General features: G+C 37.3%; 1 long non-coding RNA gene across 1 annotated transcript in view; it reads left to right on the top strand.

The window, feature by feature from the left end:
* Positions 1–19,283, top strand: part of LOC113612450 (uncharacterized) — a 28,453-nt gene extending 9,170 nt beyond the window's left edge. The window contains exons 3-4 of the long non-coding RNA XR_003429855.1: positions 13,755–13,832; positions 17,689–19,283. This is a non-coding gene — a long non-coding RNA (uncharacterized LOC113612450). The remainder of the gene's footprint in view (positions 1–13,754; positions 13,833–17,688) is intronic.
* The last annotated feature ends 375 nt before the right edge of the window (positions 19,284–19,658 follow it).

Consider the following 19,658-nt stretch of genomic DNA (forward strand, 5'->3'; position numbering starts at 1 on the left):
CAGTCATTTCTTTGAATTTTTTTTTTTTTTTTTTGCCGTACGCGGGCCTCTCACTGTTGTGGCCTCTCCCGTTGCGGAGCACAGGCTCCGGACGCGCAGGTTCAGCGGCCATGGCCCATGGGCCCAGCCGCTCTGTGGCATGTGGGATCTTCCCGGACCGGGTCACGAACCCGTGTCCCCTGCATCGGCAGGCGGACTCTCAACCACCACGCCACCAGGGAAGCCCGATATTTGTGAATTTTTAAGTGAGTTTTAAACATGGGAAGTTAGAGGAATTAGCCTCAATCACACTCTATATTATAACTAAATGTTTAAGGTTAAAAATAAGACAATATCTGTGCGATTGTTTTGTCTGTATTGTAAGGGTCTGAAAACCTTTTCTACAAAGGGTCAGATTGTAAGTATTTTAGGCTTTGTGGGACATACAATCACTGTCACCATGACTCAACTCTGCTACTGCTGTGTGAAAGCAGCTATAGAGAATATGTAAACAAGCAGATGTGGCTGTGTTCCTATAAAACTTTTTTTTCAGCATCAGGTGGTATGCCAGATTTTGTTCCAAGAGCAGCTTTTTTGCTGACCCTTCCTGTATACAATTACAATGTTGTGATTTAAATGCGATTATTCTGTGAAACAGTTTGTCATTAAGTTTCTGTGGCTGACGTGAGGCACTGGGATATTTATAATAATTCACAATTTAATAAAATGTTCAGATTTTAGTCATGTGTATAGTCTGAAGACCATAAAGTGATTATAACCTTTGTTTTCAGTATAAATAGCTCAGCTACAATGCATTGATTCATAGTGTTTTACTGAAATAATGATAGACAAGATGCATATGATAAGTTTCCTATGGAATATATGATTGGTCAGAGCAGCCGATTTTCCTTAATTACTGTACTCAATGAATTCTTATTCTCAAGGGAATGAATCTTGGCTTGAGGAAGCCCATTGGTAAGCGAGATCTTCTGTACTGTTGCTAATTAATAAGGAGAAAGATTAGATTAAGATTAAATTAAGTCACAAGCAATCCAAACATGCACTTTCTGTTTGGTTAAATGTGCGTTGATGCTCGGGGAGAGCTGTGAAGGCAAGAGTAAGATAAGATGCTGTGAACACTGGAGTCTGCGTCAGGCCTCTGAAAGCATTCCCTTGCCCACATTGTAAATTGTTTTACACCAATTCCATAAATGAACATACCTCGGGGATTTTTGTTTGCCTATTTGTTTTCAGGATTGTGTTAGTTCACAATTGCTGTGTAACATATTACCAGAAACTTGGCGGCTTAAAACAACACAAATTTATTTTCTTACAGTTCTGGAGGTCAGAAGTCTGAGATGTTTCACTGGGCTGAAATGAAGGTGTTGGCAAAGCTCCTTCTGTTGGCTCCAGGAGAAATCCTGTTTCTTTGCCTTTTCTAGCTTCCAGACGTCACTTGCATTCCTTGGCTTGTGGCCACCTTCCTCCATCTTCAAAGCCAACAATAGAGGGACGTGTTCTCACATCACATCGATCTGACCTTCTCTTCTGCCTCCTTCTTTCACTTGTAGGGACCCTTGTGATTACTTTAAGCTCACCTGGATAATCCAAAATAATCTCCCTATCTTAATGTTAGCTGATTAGCAACCTTAATTCCATCTGTGAACTTTATTCCCCTTTGTCATATAGCCTAACATAATCACAAGTTCCAGGAATTAGGAGTTGGCCATCTTTGGGAGACCAGTATTCTGCCAAACGTAAGGATCAAATTATACACAAAATTAAGTAAACTGAATTGAATTTTCCTATAGAAGAGTGGATCAGCCCTGAGTCATCCTTACATCTGAAGATGTAAGGCCTAAAGAACAAGGCCATAAATTTGCTGGAGAGCTAGTATATGTACTATTTTTTTTTAATACAAAAGCACTAATTTGCATACATTATCATTTACTTAGTGGTTAAAAGCATGGCCCTGAAATAATAGAACCTGGGTTCACACACTAGCACCACCATTTACTGGCTGTATGGCTTTTGGGAAATCACTTAGCCCTACGTTTCAATTTCTTCCTCTGTAAAATGGGCATGGTAAAAGGTCTATCTTTTATAGAGTTGTTGGGATGATAAAATGAGACAGCACTTAAAGCTCTTACAAGGATGTCTGTAAGAAAGGGGCAAGGTCACAGTTACCAGGGGAATAAAAGGCACAGGTGCCTGACTTATTTGAAAGGCTCTTTATTTCTCGCCTAACATTATTGAACTGGAGAGCACAGAAAAGGGGATGGGGAGCAGACCAGAATGTGTTTTCTAATTTTAATACGGTGCTCGTATTGTTTTTCAGGGTGGATGAATGAAGACTTCCATGTTTGATAGTGTGAATGCAAATTATTTTCCTAGACTTTGAGAACGATGAACAGATCAGTGGGCATGTTCCATGGACAAGAGCAGCATGGACACGATGCATAAGACTGCTCTGCCTTGAGGTGGCTTGTGTCTCCTCATTTGGTGCAGTTGGATGTATAAAGTGATAGAATTTGGAATATTGGACTTCACCCATTTTCTTGGTACCCTCAGCCCCTCTGACATTCTCTTAGCCCCCAAATAATGATTACTATCTACATTGATATACAGAAATATTTCTATATATTCTGACTAATATAACTTCGTTCTTTAGAGCTTTGACACAAAATCTATATCCTAGGCAATATTTCCACAGAATTCCTGTGGCAAAGGTGGTTATAAAATGTAGGGAAAAAAACTAGGGAGGTCTCAAATAATTAAAGGGTTCTCCTCTGAGTCTCTCTCTGCCATGGTCTAAATTTTTAGACTCAAGAGCTATCAGGGGAGAGGTCATCTGAGTTCTTATAATCAGCCTTGGCTTCTTTAGTACCTCATTTTAAACAATTGAATTAAATTCACATAGTAATTCTAAGAAGATGGTATATCTGTGTTTTTTGTACCTTTTAATGAGAATTTATTATTTTGCATGCATTTCTATTGTAATTTGAACTAAATCCACTCATCTGAAAGATGATGATAAACTAATATCAACATTGCTTATGGTACTTCCAGTAGCCTCACCAAATGGTTTTATGATTTCATGTTCTTCTGTTTCTCGCAACTGGATTGAAACAAAAGAACATCATTTTATTTTTTAATAAATAAATAACTTGAAAAGATACATGCACCCCAATGTTCATAGCTAGCAGCATTATTTACAATTGTCAAGATATGGAAGCAACCTAAGCGTCCATCAGTAGATGAATTGATAAAGAAGCTGTGATATATATATATATATATATATATATATATACAATGAAATACTACTCAACCATAAAAAAGAATGAAATTTTTCCATTTGCAGCAACATGGACAGACTGGGAGGGTATTATGCTAAGTGAAATCCAGACAGAGACAGACAAATACTGAATGATATCACTTACATGTGGACTCTAAAAAATACAGCAAACTAGTGAATATAACAGAAAAGAAGCAGACTCCCAGATATAGAGAACAAACTAGAGGTTACCAGTGGGGACAGGGAAGGGGGAAGGGGTAATAGAGGGGTTAGGGAATAAGGAAGCAAAAACTATTAGGTATAAAATAAGCTACAAGGATATATTGTACAATAAGAGAAATATAGCTCATATTTTATAATAACTATAAATGGAATATAACTTTTAAAATAGTGAATCCCTATACTGTACACCTGTAAGTTATATAATATTGTACATCAACTATACATCCAAAAAAAGAGCATTGTTTTATGCTATTTTTGTAGCTAAATGGTATAGAAAATGTGTAAGGAAATAAGATTTATTGTTTAGCCTATATGTCTTAAACAGCTTATTTTATGTAAGGCTTACAACAATCATTCAGGAAACATTATTATCCCCATTGCAAATTAAGAAAATAAGACCAAGAGGTTAAGCAACTAATCCAATTAAGACAGCTGGTGAGCAACTAAGTGTGTATTCCTGAGTAATCTTCTCTGAAGTCTTTGACTTCAAGCCCAGGTTCTAGTACCTGTACTGCTCTGCCTCCTTCAGATCCCATGTGTCAAACTGAATGTGCTAGCCAGAGTGATGCTACCTGACAGGTATTCAGTATGTCAGTCACTCTTAAATCAATTTCCCTGTGGATTTTGAGACCTGTATATAGCACTCCCTGTAACCTGGCAGTATATGATTAGAAAGTCCTTGTACACTGGCAACGAGACATTTCCATTACTCTGCTCATGCAAAATGTTACATAGACTTACATAGCAGGAGTGACTGAATTATATGTGCATGTCAGAGGAAGTTCAAAGAATATAATAAAGTATACACTTAGGAAAAAAGAGCTATGACCCTACAGAATTCAATATTAAAAGTTGCTTAAAATAATATATATTTACCTTGCTTCAGTTATATTTTGCTAAAAAAAGTGAAACAAATCTATTTTTATTTGGTCAAAAATCATCTAGTGACCATTTGCACTCACCAAAAAAGGTCTAAAATGGATATGAAAAGATTATAGTTAACCTATTTTACTTGGAATTTTATAAATTCCAAATAAATGATTTGTCTTGTATGAAATTATTTCCATTCTACTAAGCCTTTAAATTCTGCTTTTGATTATTACATTTTATTGAGAAAATGCTTATTCTTTTCCCTGAAAAAAGAATTCTACTGTTTCCACTTCAATAGTCATCCACAGTCTTCCATAGTCACTTATAGTAAATATCTGGTATTTCTAAATGAAACATCAGAAACTCCCTGAATCATAGTCTGAAGAACTAATTAAAATATCAAATGCTGTATAATGATATACTTCACAGAACGGGAAAATAAAAATCCTGCTCAATAGAAGAGAGATCTTGAACAATGCCTACATTATTGATTCTGTGTGGAATGGATCCTTTATGGAATTAAAGGCCTAATTGTTCTCCCATTGATGCACATGTGTAACTTCCTTTAGAGAAACTGACAATGAACCCCTTAAGAGGCTTCAGCACTCACATCCTCCACTGTGTATGTGACAGCGAATTGGGGCAGCGAGCTAAGTAAGACTCCAGTCGCTTACCACATGGTTCTGATCAATGTCTAAGAGACTTTTAAAACCCTACCTTTAGGAGATTGAGGGAAATAACAAATTCCTCTAGGTTCTCCACATCTTTTGCTTTTGGGGGGACAAAATGGGCAAACCTGTTTAGCTCCTTTTCTTAACTTATGTCAATAAAATTACATACTCTGATCCTATAAAACATAATCAAACTTGATACATAAAATAGTAAAGATTCCTATCTTGGCACCTAACAATTACATTTTAAATTCAAATAATACAAGAACTATTTGTTCATGGAACACATTTTCTTGACCAATAAAATAACCAGATTCCCACAGAGCACACCTGTTCCACCAGTCTGCACATATAATGTCCACAAAACAAATATTAAATAGTGAACCCCACCCCACTGGGTCCTGCTAACTGCCTGCCTGCTCCATCTTCCTCCAGATCTCCCACTGGCCCTCAGAGGCCTGCCCAGCTGTACTTTCATTTGGGTACCACAACCCATCTCCCTTCCTGTTTCTGATGAGTAAGTTGTTTGTTACTCTTCACTTCTTGCTACACAGCCACTCTGTGAGAACTCATGGGTTCTTTGGGTGGTATTTCTGGAGTTGGACCTTTTTACAATGTTGTAAAAAGAAACAAAGAAAATTGCTAGAAAATTGTCTGCATCATACTCTTTCAAACCAGCAAATTATGCTCCTGCATACAATGGGACGTAAACAGAATCGTTCTCTTGTAAGGTAGAGAAATGCAAATTATTTTCTTTAATATTGTAGATGGGTCACATGTGTTTGTAATGGTTGATTACATTTCTGGCCACAGAAAGAGGTGTTGATGGCTCCCCTGGAAATTTAAACCACAACCCGGACACCAACCCCAATATGCAGGGTCCTACCTCAGTCCAGCCTCTGGCCCTCTTAAGTTAACACCTATCCAGTAACTGAGCAGAGCCACTCTTGGAGGTGGAAGATTTGTACAGGGCTTTAATACAGTCTACTATTGTAATGGCACATGAGATTAGTCGTTCCCATTTTAAGCAGAGGTGAAATTATTTTTATCAAAATTATGCACATTGATTATTGGATCAAACAAATAAATCTTCTAATTACTAAGAATTTAGTCGTTGGTTTCCAGTCAGGTACTCAGCTTAAGCACTTGATAAAAATGTCTTTACATTTCCATCATGACTAATCTTTCTACAACCAGAGCCGTTTATTTCTGCTTCTATTCAAGCCCTGACAGTCACTGAACCACTCTTACTTTTCACACCTTCTCTCATTTTCCCATTCTCACTAATGTAAAATTACCAAGGGCTGGGGACAGTGGACGAACAGAGACATCTTGTCCTTAGCCCTTCCCCAGGTGCTTCACTCTCTCAGGGAGTCTTTGCTCGTGCTTTTTTTTTTTTTTTTTTTTTTTGTGGTACGCGGGCCTGTCACTGTTGTGGCCTCTCCCATCGCGGAGCACAGGCTCCGGACGCGCAGGCTCAGCGGCCATGGCTCACGGGCCCAGCCACTCCGCGGCACGTGAGATCTTCCCGGACCGGGGCACGAACCCGCGTCCCCTTCATCGGCAGGTGGACTCTCAACCACTGCGCCACCAGGGAAGCCCTGCTCGTGCTTTTTGATTCATCCAAATTCCATGAGTCCCAGCTGCTCGTGCCCCCTACCCAGCTTAATCCTATGGGCTGTTTCTTTTCCCAGCCTGAGGAAAGTGCCTGTATTGGCCAACTGCCTATATTGCTTTGACTGGGACCTGGGTGGTCTACAGAAACTCTTTGCCTGTTGTTAAACCAATTCCTCAAGGGTGTTTGGTTAGCAAGAGGTTCAAACATGGCTCTAAGAGCTCGGTTAGTCGTAGAGTAAGAGGTAACCACAAGTAAGTCACCATGTGAGAGGTTTGCATTTGCCTATGAGGCTGGTGAAATTTAGCAAAGCTGGACTATGACTAATAATTTTTTAATTTAATGTTAACATGTGTTCTGGTTCTATAAATATACTATGTTATTTTTGTTTGAAATTTTCTATAAAATTTAGGACCTCGGAAAGGGAATTTGAAGTGAAGTATCTGACCACTAGAAACCTTGTATTTGGTTTTAATCCAAAAGTATAAGCAGAATGACTGTGGTTTGTTAATGTGTTTGTGCTTCCTATATGCTGAAGTATTTTTTTCTAAAAGGCTTTATAAGTTCTTTTTCTAACATCTTATTAAATGCTTGAGTTAGTGACAAATCAAGATTTCTGTTTATGACACCTAAGGAAAATAGAACTCTGCTAATCGTTGCCAAGTTTGAGAATTCATAAGATGTTAACTTCAGTTACAGTAATGATCATGAGTTTTTCAATTTATTGTTCCATGGAATTTTTCTGATATATATATTCTGATTTTTCTGATGAATGACTTGATCTGTTTCAACGTGCTTTAAAATTGGAAGAAATAAAGAATAGTTACGATAAGATCAATGGAAGCAGCACAGCGCTGTAAGGTAATTCAAATTTAGGTGTATCTATTCCTTGGATAGAATTTTAAATGTTTTGTAACATTTACATTTTTTGGTATTTAATTAAATTTCACATTTGTATATAATTTTAAATCTTTGCTAGCTTTTCACACAACTCATTTGATCCTCTTAACAAATTTGTGAGGTAGATAGAGTAGGTATTTTTAATTCCATTTTGTAGATGAGGAAACTAAAGTCAGAGAGGCTATATGGCCTTGGATTAAGGTGTTATAAATTATGCCCACAGGCACTATTCATCCATTCAACAAACAGTCATTGTGTGTTGCCATTAGGTTCCTGTCACTCTCCTAAACAATGGGGACATGGCAGTGAACCTATGTTCCTTAACTCTTATTCTACGGCTTTATCAACTAGATCACATGGGCAAAGAAAATTGATTTAAAAAAAAAGAAAAGAAAAGCATAATGATGACAGGCATTTTACTCTACTCTAAATATCTAGGTACAGCCCAATATTACATCAGAAACTAAGATTCTATTTGTCTTTCTCTGTCTGACTTATTTCACTAAGCATAACACCCTCTAGGTCCATCCAACTTATTGCAAATAGCAACAGTAAATAACTGTAAAATTTTTAAAAAGAGGAAAATAATAAAAAGAAGTTAAGGTTCTAAGGCATTAAAAACAAACAAAAAGACTTAAAACGCTTGAAAACCACTCTAGTAACATCGATTGCCAGGAAGATAATTTACTTTCAACCCTCTGAACTACTTTACTAGGGGGGTGGTGATGCTTTCAAGTCATGCGTTCCTCCTTCATTTTGCTGGGGTGATCTACTGGGTCAATGGTGTGAAGACTGCTGAATGCTGAGACAGCTGGGGTGGCCAGAAACACTATTTAGAGGTTCATATACACTTCTTCCAGGTAAAGATCTTCTCACTTTTTTTAATCAGAGATGATTATTGTTATGTGTTTGGTAATTGGAACCCAAACTAAACGATTATTTGAGCCTTGGATACCTTATTAGTATGGTGATCACTTAATTTATTGTCCAAACTGGGACACTTGATTATGAAGTGTGGAGCTATTAATAATTATGCTTTTTCAAGAGGCATAAACTGGGGACTCTCTTAGGTCAACTAGGACTAACGGCCACCCTTCTTATGTGGCCGTCCTCTGATAAGCAGAACACTAGAGGATACCACCCTTCCTATTTTGAATGTTCCAGAGCAACAATTATTTCAAAATCTGGCATTCATTTTCAAAGGCACCAAATAGATAACCATAGTTTACAGACTTCTGAATATACCACATACTTTCCTCTTCCAATTAAACAAGAAATTGCTGGACTAAATCAATAAGAAGCTTTTGGTTGCCAGAAACAGAAAATCCAGTTCAAACTTGCTTATTCAATACATAGAATTTAATATCTTCCATTCCTAAAAGATTCAAAGACTGAGCTGGTATTTCTAAATGAAACATCAGAAACTCCCTGAATCATAGTCTGGTAATTGGTACCCAAACTAAACCATTTAGCTACAAAAATAGCATAAAACAATGCTCTTTTTTTGGATGTATAGTTGATGTACAATATTATATAACTTACAGGTACCATTTCCAACCTACCCAAAATGGCATTCCACGTGGTAACTTGAGTGGAGTGAAAGAGATGGCAGAGAAATTATTCATGCCTCAAACAGCAAGCTAAAGGCCTCCTACCCTGCAATTTGGGCTTTACTTAAGGTCCTACAGAAAGAGCTGCATTCAGGAGCTTGGGTGGTCCCACATGGGCAGAGGCTAGGGGACAAGTGAAGCAATGCGTGAGGCAGAGAAGACAGGCCTACAGAACTAAATGCAACTATGACACCAACACATCAGCCAATATCCACCCCTTTCTATTGTAATGCATGGTCTTTTAAATGTAGTGATTTGTTCCTGGCCAAAATGTCACAAAATACGTTCTTCCCTTCTTGAGTTTTCCGTTCAGAACACTGTGTCCTAAAGGAGACTAGTTTCCACAGTGAAAAATAATCGGGTATGGCCATGTGAATGAAAGAAAAATAATTTAAATCTCTTTTCTTCTACTCATAAATTAACAAGGTTTCAACATGTAGCATAAAAAAGGAGGTAGAGGTGAATCCAGTGGCCCAACAGTGACATCAGGACCTGATTTTGTTCTGCCTCTTCCTTCTACACTTCCTGGTGTAGGCTTCATCACAGGCAAATATTTATGATCCCCAAACGGCTTCCGTCATGTCTCAGTTCCACACGCTTCTGTATTAGTATCACACAGAAAAGAGTGTCACTGTCTCAGAATTCACAGAGAAAGTCCATAGATTTTCAGTGTTTATACTGGCTAAGGTTATGTGGCCGTCTGGGAACCAGTCTCTGCATTCAGGATAGTAGGTGCTGATGGGTCATGTGCTTTATCTTTAAAATAAAAGGTGGCGCCAGATTCTCTGAAATCCAGATGAAAATGGAGAGTTACTGGGCCGGAACGAGCAAAGACTGGGTGGGAGAGGGTGAGTGGTGGTGATGGTGGTTGTAGTGGGGTAAGGGGAGATAGGGCAGATATAAAAGCGGAGAAGGTGATAAAAATGACTACTACCTGAACATCAAGAAATCTCTCTAGGATACTGTGAGTAGGGACAGATATGAGAGAGAGAGAAACTGAAGCTGCAGTAAATGAATTAACTCAGAGTTTGCGCGAGAGATTGGGATCTGGGATGTTTCTAGCATTTCTGGTTTGGGTGATTGACAGGATTATTGACTATATTATTCATAGAGATGGATCCACAGCAAAAGGAGTGGGTATAGGAGGAGAGGAAGCTGGATTTGGGACATGTTGAGCTTGAATTGATCTTGGACTTTGCACATAGGCTCTCCTGTAGGTTCTTTTACTTTTGTGTTTCTGTTAGAGTCTGCTAGTTGCTTTACTCTCCCCTATATTGTCAAGGTGACCAACGTACCTGGTTAGAGATATAAATTTCCCAACATCAATTGCAGTTTGAGGTGACCAATGAGATGTGAGAAGAAGCTTCTGGAATTCAGAAAAGTTCTTTATAACTCTGGACCTAGCTGGCAACTGTACTTTGGGATTTTGCCCCTTCCTCTGTCTTATCCATTTACATCATAAATTAAATGGTATACATGTGAATATAAACCTGGAGCTTTGGGGATATATCTGAGATATAAATTCTTCATATTTCAGTACAAGTTAAAATATATCTGCCAAACAATATATGCAGTATCAGCCTGGAGCATATATTGTATTGAAGGATACAGGAATGATGAATGTAGAGTCTTTGCCAACAAGAACTTAGTATAGAGGGAAGAGTAATTGTGAAAGCAATATTTAAATTATTATGATGAAGGTACATGTTATGGGCTATGAAGGGGTAGATTTCAAAGACAGCAAGATAATATTGTGTTGGGGGTTCTGGGGCATGTGTGGTGGCACTTGAAGAGTGAGCTAGTTTTCAACTGGAAGTTGTGAGAAAGGAAGGGTATTTCAACTGGAAGAAGCAGCTTAATTAATATGTGATGTTTTAAAAGGATAATCAATTACCCACTTTATTCAAAGGCAAATTCTCACATTTAGGAATTCAGAGCTGTTACAAATAGTAGGAAATTAAGTCTATGAAGATTTGGGACCCTCTTGACGGAAATGCAGTCAAAATGGTTAAACTTTTTTATTTACTGAACTGATCAGGTTTTTTGGCCCAAGTGACCTGATCATCTGACTGTTTTAGCATCAGCTGGGTACATTAACCTTTTCTTTTCTTTTTTAGTTCACTGATGATCTCACCTCTGAGTTTGTAAAATCAGTAACATTAACCTACTCACTTATTTTAATGCTTGCCTGTGCACTGGTTTCTCAATCCGTAAAATATGAAACACTGTGTTTCTCGGCTACATGTGGTAAATTAGTTGGTACAACAGCCAACTTTGAGATTCTTGAAGGAGAAATGTCATATTCTATGTTTCAGTATTAGTATATTGTGAAACATTTTCTACAAAGAAAACATAGGTAAAACAAACTGAAACAGAATTGTAAAACTAATATTAAGCCACCTGACACTTTTAAAGAGAAATTGAAACTTAGATATTTCCTCCTAATTTTAGTTTAATCCTTCAGTCATTTAGAATCGGGCCCAGTTGTGCCAGACCAAAACATAAAGTAATTTCCTTCAAATGGAATGCTGAATAAGATACTGACATTAAGACTGAATGTTTTGTGGCCACAGTGCATGAACCAAGACTGAAGAATGTACTTCTTATTCTAGCCATTTAGATTACCTGCCATATTTGGTAATTCAGCTTCTGTACATGTGCGTATATACATATAGATAGGTAGGTATATATAGGCATAGATATATTTTATTTCCAACATTTTTTTATTTTAGGAAAATAGCGTTGATCATTTCAAGCTTTAAAAGAATTTAAATCAGTGGGTTTGTTATCTCAAAAAAGTAAAAACGTTTTCAGGAAACAAATTTGAAACGATTTTTTTTTTTATTATGAGAGTAAATGATAGATAAAATAATCCAAGAGGGAAAATATGTACTTCACACATGCAAACACGCATTAAAAACAAACACACACTACATGATCTTTTGGTGTCTCCCGTAACTTTTGTCCAAATGGTCATTCCATTAGGAGATATTTATAGAAGTTTCTAACTCATAGCATGTTATTTATCAGTTGATAATAGTAACTTGCATTCATATGATATTTTACCTAGCATTTTAACATTCAGTCTTTTATTTGATTCTGATCATAGCCTTGTGAGTTAGATATTACAGATAATGCATCTCCTCTTTATATAGGAAGACACTGATTTGGAGGCGACAAGTAACTGCCCTGAGGCTGCACAAGAAGCAAGCAAGTTTCTAATGCCTCTTTGACAACTTTCTACTGCAACATAATAGCTGCCTTTTATTGTTATGAATACAGTTTTAAAGCCCTCTTTAAAGCCCTTTATTGTTATGAATACAGCTTTAAAGCCCTCTACCAGTCACTGGCAAACAAGGAATCAGACAAATATTGAAAACCTTGTGGACACAGTTCAGTCAAAAAAGTGGATATTCCTCAGGAAAATATAATAATCATATTTTTCATGATTAAGACATGGTTCTAAAATTTCTCCTAGACCCTTTTCTGTGAGAATTAATAATATAGCTAAATGTCAATAAGCACACAATACTAGGTTCATGTTTTAAATGCAAGATAGAATGCAAAAGCAGATGGGATGCCACGTATCCAAGACAACTTTATTCATCTCCTAAAGCAACAGCCCTCAAAATGCCTCATTACCAACCCATTTGCAAGGTTCCCCCAGACATGACAACTCAGGAAACCCGAAATCCCAACCAATTTGGATGGGATTTCTAGGTCAAACCCTGAATCCTTTCCTTATTTTCTCTCTGCCATCACAAAGTACACAAAAAATGTCTGGGTCTTTTTATGATACGAGCCCAGAACCATTTCCAACCTACCCAAAATGGCATTCCACGTGGTAACTTGAGTGGAATGAAAGAGATGGCAGAGAAATTATTCATGCCTCAAACAGCAAGCTAAAGGCCTCCTACCCTGCAATTTGGGCTTTACTTAAGGTCCTACAGAAAGAGCTGCATTCAGGAGCTTGGGTGGTCCCACATGGGCAGAGGCTAGGGGACAAGTGAAGCAATGCGTGAGGCAGAGAAGACAGGCCTACAGAACTAAATGCAACTATGACACCAACACATCAGCCAATATCCACCCCTTTCTATTGTAATGCATGGTCTTTTAAATGTAGTGATTTGTTCCTGGCCAAAATGTCACAAAATACGTTCTTCCCTTCTTGAGTTTTCCGTTCAGAACACTGTGTCCTAAAGGAGACTAGTTTCCACAGTGAAAAATAATTGGGTATGGCCATGTGAATGAAAGAAAAATAATTTAAATTTCTTTTCTTCTACTCATAAATTAACAAGGTTTCAACATGTAGCATAAAAAAGGAACAGGACAAGAACAGTCAGTACACAAAGGAAAAAATACAAACAGCCAACTATATTAACAGCCAAAGAAATGCTAAACAAACCAATAGTATTTTCACCTATTGTACTGGGAACCATAACTAATGAATTATTACCTGCCCAAAACAGGGTTGTCGTGGTCTTAGATACTGAAAACATTCCAAACATTTTTAGTATTTGGTTTTATTGTATATGCTGTTTTTAAACAAGATTTCTCATCTTAATTATTTTGTTCTTGGCTCAAATGAACAGCAGTCTGGAACCACCGAACACACATCAGCCAACATGGGAAGCAGACATCTGGCCCAGGAGAGGAATCAAAACAGGAAGGTAAAATTCACCCCAGTTAGGTCACAAAATCAAAAATGTCCACACGAAAGATAAAATACCATCTTCTCGTTCTGCAACTTTAGTCTTTCACTCAAATAGCAGGATGCAACTTCTCATACTTCAAGATTTATATATCCCATGGCTCAAGACAGACAAATGACCAGATGACAGTTTCATAGCATAATACCCATTGTCAGCTACTAGTTAAAAATTAACTCATGGCAAATTGATGTCATATATCTGGAAGAAAACTGCTTAAGTTTTCTTTAAAGCATCCTTGAGAACAAGCTTCTGGCATGAAAATGGAAAATAGGTTGAAGAATATTAATAAATGTTAATAAAACTTTTAAAGTACTAAAGTATAGAAAAATTGGGTGGGAAATTTTTTTGCTCTGAAAAACAGCTAGAATTGCTTGTCCCTTAAAACTCCATAGATGATTTCCATATTCACATCTGTATTTGTCATGCCAGAAAAGGATGAAAGGGAAAAAGAAAAGGAATGTTAAGTGTCTGGGAAGGAACAGGAAAGCCTGATATGCTTCAGGGATTCAGGGTTTACACCATACATAGTCAAGACGTTACTCTTACCAGAGATAGATCATCGAGTCTTCCTCTTATTTACATAGATACACTACTGCGGAAAGATTTTCACAATTAAACTTAGGGTTTCTTTTCAGTATTCCTTCAATATATTTGACAAATCCACAACTGATATAAAATTTCAGATGGAAATGCTTCTATAAACATGCCACGTTTTCCATCTATTCTCTGATTTCTAGATACTTAGACTTGTGCCTTAATCTCTTAATAACTCAAACAACAAAGACCATAATACCACACAGGGGAAATAATGATTTGAGAATCAAAAGTTGCTAAAGAGCAGAACTGACTTTCATGTTTATTTAAGGACTTTCCATGGAACAATGATATTTTTTTTTTTTTTTTTGCGGTACGCGGGCCTCTCACTGTTGTGGCCTCTCCCGTTGCGGACCACAGGCTCCGGACGCCCAGGCTCAGCGGCCATGGCTCACGGACCCAGCCGCTCCGCGGCATGTGGGATCTTCCCGGATCGGGGCACGAACCCGTGTTCCCTGCATCGGCAGGTGGACTCTCAACCACTGCGCCACCAGGGAAGCCCTGGAACAATGATTTTTTAAATTAAGTTCTTATCTCCTTTATTATGAGAGTTTCCTGGAAGAATTACAGTTGGGAAAGTGGCCACTTTCTTACGATTAAGCTCAGTCGTTCACCGCAGCATGCTGCAATCATTAGGGCTTGTAAAATCCCTTTTGCAGATTTGCAAGGAGGCTCAATTACATTATCTCCATCAGGGTTTATGTACCTAAAGATAAAAGATAGACTCATTGAACTCATAGAGTTGCAGAGTTCAGTGGAATCAGGTTATAGAACTACTACTGCTAACAATGAAATACTGTAAGACTTCTATTTGCAATATTACTGTGAACAGCAAAACTAGAAAGAAACTTTCAGATAATCTATGTAAATAAAATATCCCTCATAAAAATTAATAGAAAATGACTTTTTTCTTATTATGATCCATATTCCACATGTAAACTACTGTGATAAAATCTTCTATGAAAAGAAGTAAAATTATTTTTATATTTCTAATGTTTTATTTGGCTCTTACGTAGTCTAATATATGGATCATTGATCAAAGTTTTTATTTTTAATCCAAATATTTTTTATCATGTAGTCACAGTATAAATTTTCATTATTAATTTTTAGCATATCGGAGAACGAGGAAGAAAAGAATTTGAAAAATAAAAAAAATCGACTTTTGCAATTGAAATACTGCAAAACTTATTTAACTCCTTTAGAGCTTACTGAGTTTATTCATTTCCCATTCCTTTGCAAAAAAAAAAATGATAAAGTAGATATAGAGAATTTAAGATAACTAAATTTATAAAGAAAATTTGAAAACAGATTAAGGGAAAATGATACTGAAAACAGTAACCAATACTTTCAACAAGACATGATAACACATAAAACCTGGTCCTTAACCTCGAGGAACCAAATGTAGTGGAAACCAACACCTTTTTCCTTTTCCTGCTGGACATACAGCTACAGTATGTTTCCCACCCACCCTTGCCCTGAGAGTAGTCAGATGACTGAGTCCTGACCAGTGAAATTTGGGCCACAGAGATGTGCAACACTTCCATGCCTGGCCTTTCCCCATCTGCAAGCTGAATGGACCCTACTGTAGGACTTAAGAGAGGATGGACCAGCAAGCTAGAAGGAGCCTGAGTTTTCAAATGACCACATAGGTGACCTACAACCACACAGGTGACCTACAGCATCATATGTGTGAATGAGAAATAATTCTTATCGCATTAAGCTGCTGAGATTTTGGAGTTTATCACTTAGCATAATCAATTCAGTAAAGCAAAGAGAAACTTTAAAATGTTAATAATTTTACTTCAATACACATATACATACACATAAACACAAGTGATAGCATGCATAATTGGAGAAATCTGAACAAGCTCTGTGGGTTGTACCAATGTCAATTTCTTGGTATTCTTACCATACTATAGTTATACAATATGTTAACTTTGGGGGAATCTAAGGGGAAAAGTGCAGAGACCATCCTGTACATTTATTTGCACCTTCCTGTATATCTATAATTATGTCAAAATAGTTAAAAAATTTCCCTTGATTAGAGGCAAAAAACTGTATCAAATATTTAGGGAAAACCAAATTTGATTATTCTTAATTGTTTATTATATAGGTACAAACGAGGTATTTATATCATTAAAAATGTTGTAGAACATAGAAAACGTCAAAGTGGAAATTATATGTCTAATTCTTAGAGTAACTTTTCATAAAAACTGGAAGGCCATAGAAGTTGAAGCATTATTTGGTAAAGATGATATGATAATGGTCGAATGTGATATGGTCCAAAAGTATAAATGCCTATTTGAAAAACTGGATTTTAAACAAATAAAGGAGGGTGTAACAGCCCAGAAATGTTCAAATATTTCTCACTTTGATTCATACCAGATAATGCTTGCACAACACACACCCATGTGTATCAGATACAACTTCCCTCTATCACTCAAGGAAGATAATGGAATCAAGGGCATAAGAACAACACAATCATGAGTCTAGCTTTGACTTTGCTCTGACTTACTTTTTATTATACTATAAATTATTTGTCAACTTCAGGACTTTCCTATTGTTAAAAATAAGTAGTGGGCTTCCCTGGTGGCGCAGTGGTTGGGAGTCTGCCTGCCGATGCAGGGGACACGGGTTTGTGCCCCGGTCCGGGAGGGTCCCACGTGCCGTGGAGCGGCTGGGCCCGTGAGCCATGGCTGCTGAGCCTGTGCGTCCGGAGCCTGTGCTCCGCAAAGGGAGAGGCCACAACAGTGAGAGGCCCGCGTACCGAAAAAAAAAATAAAATAAATAAGTAGTAATACACTGTGGAAGAACTCTTTGCTGTGGTTAGAAAGAATCCATTAGAATGAGTTTCTTGGTCTTTCAGACAAAGCCAAGACCAGTATTCTACCCCTTTTTGACAAATAAGCGAGGCGTCATGCTGCCTCTAGAACTAGGTGTCTCTGCCATCTCCTCACTAGAGTGGGTTCCACATGGCATCTGCCTCTCTAGAGATGTAATGCCTGTGATTGCTACAGCAAGAGTTCCTCACTTTTCCTGCAAGAAGGCTGAGCATTTCAGCCTTGTGCCCCATCAAAGCAAGAACTTACAAGGTGAGAAATTTCTTATTATAGGAAAGAGGTTCAAAGAATGAGGCAGCCAAACAGAGTGACAAATATCTGCTACACAGCACATGTGTACATTAACATTATGAATAAGATGTTATTTTTCTATTTGGCAGTAAAGAATCCTGGCAAACACTGCCTTAGCCAGGTGATGAAGGTCAACCTCACCCCAGTGATAAGTCATGTATCCCCAACATGCACCAATGTGATGTCATGAGAATGGAAGTTCATCTCTGTGGTCACCCTCCCCAAAATGCACAACCCCCATTTAATCATAAGAAAAGCATCCAGCAAGAGACAAAATACCTGAAGAGCTTTTGTCAAAAGAAAGTCATCAAAAATAAGCAAAGACGGAGACCCTGTCACAAAGCAGAGAAGGCTAAGGAGACATGACAACTAAATATAACGTCCTGGATTGTATCCTGGAACATAAAAGACATAGGAAAAAACTAGTGAACTCTGAATAAAATGTGGAGAGCTCCGCAGACTTTTGGCTAAGATCAAATGGGAATAAAATGAGTTCAGTTAAAAGTAATGTACCAGTGATGGCTTCTTAGTGTGACAAATGTACCATAGTAATGCAACACATTAATAACAGGGAAACTGGGTGTGTGAAGGATATAGGGGAACTCTCTGCACTGTCTTTCCAACTTTTCTGTAAATAAAAAACTATTATAACACAAAAAGTTTATTTAAAAAAAGAATACTTTTGCACCAGCTGGTTAATGTTCTTATGGACACTAGTGTGAAAATATTCCCCCATTTTCTCCCTCCCCTTTACATAAAACAGTAATGACTGGTAAAGTACTTTAAAATAATACCATTGCCATTTGTGGCTTCTTTTCATTTTAACTAAGATTGATTCAACGTAGTTAAAGCTTGTACTTTTCTATTTCTACAGCATCTCACAAATAATCACAAGCAAGCACAACTAACAATTTCCTTAGATTGTTAGATCGGGGAAACTTTTCTTTGCTGAGGTTATATCTGGATAGTAGCGGTTCAAAGTTGCATATCCTGATAGGATCTGGGGCTGGGAATATTCTTATCCATATTAAAAGATGGGATTTAGCCTGTGAACATAAAGGGGCTAAATCAGTTATTGAATGAAAGGCATATCTCTTCTCCATATGGAGGTAAGCTGTGGGAGATTTACCTCAGGAATTTAACAAACGATTATAAAGTTGTTCTGAACATTTTCAAAAATATATTATTACTTATAAAACTGATGTGTAACCAAATTATATTTTGGTTACAAATATAATTTGACTTTAATTAAAGTCAAATTCTTACTCAAGAACATACCTGTGCGTCTGAATTCTCAGCCACTGACGAGTAACTTTATTAAAAAGTATTATTTAAACCCGATTAGCTGCTGACTCCACCAGAATTTCAAAAGAGAAGGAACTGTAAACCTTTTGGGCAGGATATGGGTTTTGTGGGAAGGCTTTTTAGCAAGCCTGTGTTCACAGACATGCAGTAAACATTCTGTCTACCCAGAAAGTACCCAGAAGGTACCCAGAAAGTACCTCTCTGCCAAAATTCAAACTTGTTTGATGTTCATAATGTTTCAAACATCCAACTAGTTCTGATGTTTATAAAAAATAAAAGGGATTTAGTTATAACTTCTAGTGATACTGGCTGTTTTTAAAGGGCTCTCCCAAAGACACTTTTTTCATGAAAACAATTATTAAAAGCAGCAGAATGATAAGTTGCAATGGAATGTACTTATATGATGTTGAAGGAAAAGTATTTTTATATCTTAATGATGAAAATAATACTTAAGGACTTCTTTAAACTATGCTGATAAGAGTAATTTATCCGAAGTAGGTCTCTGCCAATGGAGCTTTCAAATGAAAGCTACTGAAAAGAGTCTCAAAAACTGACATGAAGATTTCTGGATCGTGCTGCTACCCTAAAACTGGACCCAGCCATAGGATATGGACAACTCTGGAACAGAACTTGATAAGCAACCTTTAGTACACAAATTTCCAATGCCAAGACACCTGATTAATATATGTCAAACTTCTCTGCATAGCTAAACATGCCCATTATTTTGTGCTTCCTCATAAAATTTATTTTTCAA

This window comes from Aethalodelphis obliquidens, unplaced genomic scaffold, assembly GCF_003676395.1.
Source record: "Aethalodelphis obliquidens isolate GAN/ISIS:26980383/991018 unplaced genomic scaffold, ASM367639v1 scaffold3, whole genome shotgun sequence".
Taxonomy (NCBI): Eukaryota; Metazoa; Chordata; class Mammalia; order Artiodactyla; family Delphinidae; genus Aethalodelphis; species Aethalodelphis obliquidens.